Source organism: Rhinoderma darwinii, unplaced genomic scaffold, assembly GCF_050947455.1.
Source record: "Rhinoderma darwinii isolate aRhiDar2 unplaced genomic scaffold, aRhiDar2.hap1 Scaffold_69, whole genome shotgun sequence".
Taxonomy (NCBI): Eukaryota; Metazoa; Chordata; class Amphibia; order Anura; family Rhinodermatidae; genus Rhinoderma; species Rhinoderma darwinii.
Window position 1 is genome coordinate 3,105,001 of NW_027464249.1, and position 4,672 is coordinate 3,109,672.

Below are 4,672 nucleotides of genomic sequence, written 5' to 3' on the forward strand. Positions count from 1 at the left end.
CTTCTAGGGCGACACAGGATAATGATTGTGACAGCGGTGCCTTATATTGTACACGTCCACCTCACATAACCGCCGGCCTCTGCTTTAATGATTCCAGTAAGAGTAGGAGGTTCCCCCGGGGCAAGAATTACCACAGCGGAAAGATGTACAAGACTTGTGAATGTTGTTATTCCCATATCCCATTACACCTGGGTTCTCATGGCTAGGTGTTGTGGCTTTTTTTGTCATAAACTTCCAAATCGGGCAACACACAGACACACACACACACAGACACACACAGACACACACGCACATACATACACACACACGCACATACATACACACACACACATATACACACACACACACGCACATACATACACACACACACACGCACGCACGCAACACATACACACACACACACAGACACATACACACACGCACATACATACACTCACACACACACACTCACATACACACACGCACAGACACACACACAAACAGACACACACAGAGACACACACGGATCTGTATTGCATTATGGGCCTACACTGTTCCTCTAATTTTACACATTCCGTAAGAAGAAAAGAAAATGTGTCATGCTCCACCACACGCCATAGGGAGGATATGGCGTCTCATTAAAGCACTGCATGGCGACAGAGGGTGAAATACAGAATTGTAACTTGTCAGATATACAATACATGTTAGAGGCTTTAGTACTTGCTGTAAGAGGTGTAAATGGAACTCTTCCCAGCTCATGATTCATCAAAACTCTACACAGGTTAGGCTCTGTTCACAACACCATTAGAGCCCGAAACCTCACTGACCCATTAGAAGTCAATGGGATCTTTTACACAACGGATCCATCATGATTGTCATAGCTCTGTCAATAAATCCTAGGATTTGTACCAGTCTAAATAAGAGACAAGGCTTGATATGGAATCAATCATTTCAGTTTGTGAGGGTAAATAATCGTTTTCTAGGAGTCCTAAGCTGCATCCACTCCCCCACAACAGCCAAAATGGCTCCATTACCAATACTAGCAGAGTGCCCCATAAACAGTGCCAGTAGAGTGCCCCATAAACAGTGCCAGTAGAGTGCCCCATAAACAGTGCCAGTAGAGTGCCCCATAAACAGTGACAGTAGAGTGCCCCATAAACAGTGCCAGTAGAGTGCCCCATAAACAGTGCCAGTAGAGTGCTTCCCTGCGTGCAGCCACAAGCAGGAGCTCAATGATACATGTTTACACAGCTACCATGCGGCCATAGAAATAAATATGCAGCAAGAGCCCCTGTTCTCAGCCGTCAGGAGACTTTCAGGAGACCTCCTTCTCTGCCGGGAGATTTCTTGTAGACTACTGGACAATCCTGGAGAGTAGGCAAGAATGACGTCTATGTGTTTAGTCAGACACAAACACAAAGCACATTATTAACCCCTTCCCATCGCCGACATTATTTTTATTCACATTTTTTCCTCCCCACCTTCCAAAAACCATTTTTTTTAAAATTCTCTGTGCGGGGGGGGGGGGGGGGGGGGGTCGTGTGGAAAGTGAAGATATAGCATAGCAGCGATAGCTTTGTTTTCTTGGTTTCACTTTTATGGAATTCACCGTTTGTAAAAATGACTAGTTAACTTTATTCTGCGGGTCAGTACGATTACGGCAATACCAAATTTATATGTTTTTTTTATGGTTTACTACTTTAAGGGCTTGTCCACATGTAACGGAATTGCTGCAGGAATTTCCGCTTGGACTAGCAGACAATCTGCTATGGAAAAACATTTCCTGCATTTTTTTACTGTAGAATATTCCGGATTTTGCTGCGTTTTTTTTCCAAGTCTGTGAGATGGTGACATTTCCTCTGAAAAACGCAGGAATTCAGTCCACTTTCCGCAGCAGGAATTTACATACAGCCGGTGAATTTCAGGACTGACATTTTATGCAGCGTGTGGATAACATTCGCTCATTCACACCCACTTTGCTGCTACTGTATTCTGCTGCGTATTATCCGTTCGCAATTCCGAATGGAAAATACGCAGCCATTTTCGTTACGTGTGGACAAGCCCTTACAAGGAGAAAATTCATTATTAAAAATAAAATTTGTTTTGTGTTGCCATATTCTGAGACATAACTTTTTGATTTTTCTGTCTATATGAGGGCTTATTTTCTGCAGGCCGAGCTGTCGTTTTAATTTGTACCATTTTGGGGTACATAAGACTTTTTGACCACTTTTTATTAAATTCTTTTGTGGGATACGAGGTGACTAAAAAACACAGCGATTTTGGGCTTTCATTTTATATTGTAACAGTTTGGACTTTTACAGGTGTCGCGATTCCAGATATGTTAAAAAAAAAAATCCACTGCTTTTGAGCGAAAATGTTTTTAGTTTTAATATTCTTTTGGTCTATGTAAAAAAAAAAAAATGAACAGGGAGATGTGCTGCCAACAACGGTAATATTTTCGGCTGCATAAACGTTACAATCAGCCGATGAACGAGCGTTATACCCAGAAAAGGAGTATACAGTTACTCACAAAAGATAAAGAATAAAATCAAAATATACAACCCATCAAACCAAACCAAACAACAATCCCCAGTAGAAGAGTAGAAGCCCTAACATTTAATATAAAAATGGAAGAATCCCCAAAATACTGCAAAGGGAGATATCACTGGCAATATTGTTCACAACCTGTGCAAAGCCATACTATAAGAAAGGCACAAATGATACCTTCTCATTCAGGCCCAAAGGAGCTTGGGTGCGTAACTTTATGATCCAACGACATTCAATTTGCTCATGACGTTTGGCTAGATTCCCTCCTCGGGAGCCCAAAGAAAGTTTAGCAATTTCAGGAACTTTTAAATCCTGACATCTGCCCTTGTATTTCTCCCTAAAGTGCTTAGGTATTGGTTTAAATTTGATGAGTTTCTGAGGGTCCAATTTCACTGCTGCCCTGATATCCTTGGCATGTTCCTGGGTGCGTACCCTTAGATCTTGTGTGGTCATACCCACGTATATCAAACCACAAGTGCATGTAGCGCGATATATGACCCCCGTGGTACTGCAATTAATGACGTGCACAATTTTGTGTTCATCACATCCTGATGAATCACAAAATGTGTCTGTCTTAACAATCATGCTACAGATAGAGCAGTGGCCACATGGGAATGAGCCCCACTTAGGGCCCGATGACACACAGGGAGGTACATAATGGCTTCTTACTAACATGTCCTTTAGTGTTCTGCTTCTTTTAGCCACCATCAATGGTCGGTGTGGAAGAACACCCCTAAGATCGGGATCATTCTGCCATTGTGTGTTAGAGTTGGTTACAAATCTGACCAGATTTCCTTTGATCTACGTACCTTTTGTCTCAACAGAATGTCCCGATTAGTACTCCTTGCTCTTTGGCATCCTTTTTCAGCATCTATATTTCTGTAGCCACGTTGTCTTAATCTCTTTTTCAGATTTGAGGCCTGTTCTTTAAAATTCCGATGAGAATTAAATCACTCATTTAGCCCTCAAGAATTGGCCTGTCGGGATGGAACGCACAATATGAGGAGTATAAAACGATGATGCGTGCAATAAAGAATTCACCGCTGTTGCTTTCCGAAAGATGGTCGTGCTTAAATGACCGTTATACAAAACCAAGAAATTTATGTCAAGAAATTCCTACAATTTCTTAGGACTGGAAAACCCCTTTAAGCTAAAGGGTTTTCCCACTAAGAACATTTATCACCTATCCACTGGATAGGTGATAAATATATGATCGCTAAGGGCCCCACTACTGGGACCCCCACCGACCATGTACTAACTCCTTATGAAATTTTGTTCGAAAATTACCCAGGTTGCCCATAACACCTACAGACTCAGAACTATATTTGTCACATGACACCCTTGTCCAATATGTGATAAGGCTTCAGAAGCAGTTTTAGGCTTGGTTTACAATGTGCGTTTTTGTTGCGTTTTTAGCATTCTTTTTTTGTTTGGTTTGATGAACTTCCACGTTAGTTTATCTACCAAAACAAAAAAAATTCATGGCAAAAACGCACAGTGTAAACCCAGCCTGAGAGAGTTAAGACTCAGGTGCAAGAGGCTCAACATAAATGTACTGAAGAGACTTATTCCGTTAATCTGTGAAACTTTATAATGATCAATTAGTTTTACATTCTGGTTTATTTACAGTGCTTTGGGGAAGTCTCTTCAAGGTACTGCTGCTGACCATCCTTACTGCCGTGAGGTGTGAAAGAAGAGATACCTGGATCGATTCTTCCTATGTGAAGAAATCTGCACATATTATTTAGACCGACTCATCACCCGTGAGAGAAACCAATTATTACTGGAGACCTGCGAGCAGTTGTAACTTGATCCTCTGTTAGACGGAAAATTCCTTGACCTGAAGGAAAAGATAAGTGGGTTTGAGGATAATATACCGCACAGAAGACCCCCAGGTGAGAAGAAGGAGGTTGCTGCATGTAAGCCCACCTCACATGAAACAGCTGCAACAGGTACTGTTCTTTGCTCCCCTACAAGAGGTCAAGAATAATAGCATTAGATTCTACAGTATTTGATGACAGCCAGTCTCCTGAAACTCTGCAATGGCCGACTTCTTCAATCCACTTGGACCTAAACCAGACAAAGGACTATGGAGTGCTCGTAGCTCTATACATCATAGTCTATGTATTTCAGCTTTCTGACATCA

At 41.8% G+C, this 4,672-nt stretch overlaps 1 long non-coding RNA gene across 3 annotated transcripts in view; it reads left to right on the top strand.

Moving 5' to 3' along the window:
- LOC142728756 (uncharacterized) overlaps window positions 1–4,349 on the top strand; it is a 443,369-nt gene extending 439,020 nt beyond the window's left edge. For all 3 annotated transcript variants that reach the window (XR_012877744.1, XR_012877745.1, XR_012877743.1), the window contains one exon: window positions 4,156–4,349. This is a non-coding gene — a long non-coding RNA (uncharacterized LOC142728756). The remainder of the gene's footprint in view (window positions 1–4,155) is intronic.
- Window positions 4,350–4,672: the final 323 nt, after the last annotated feature.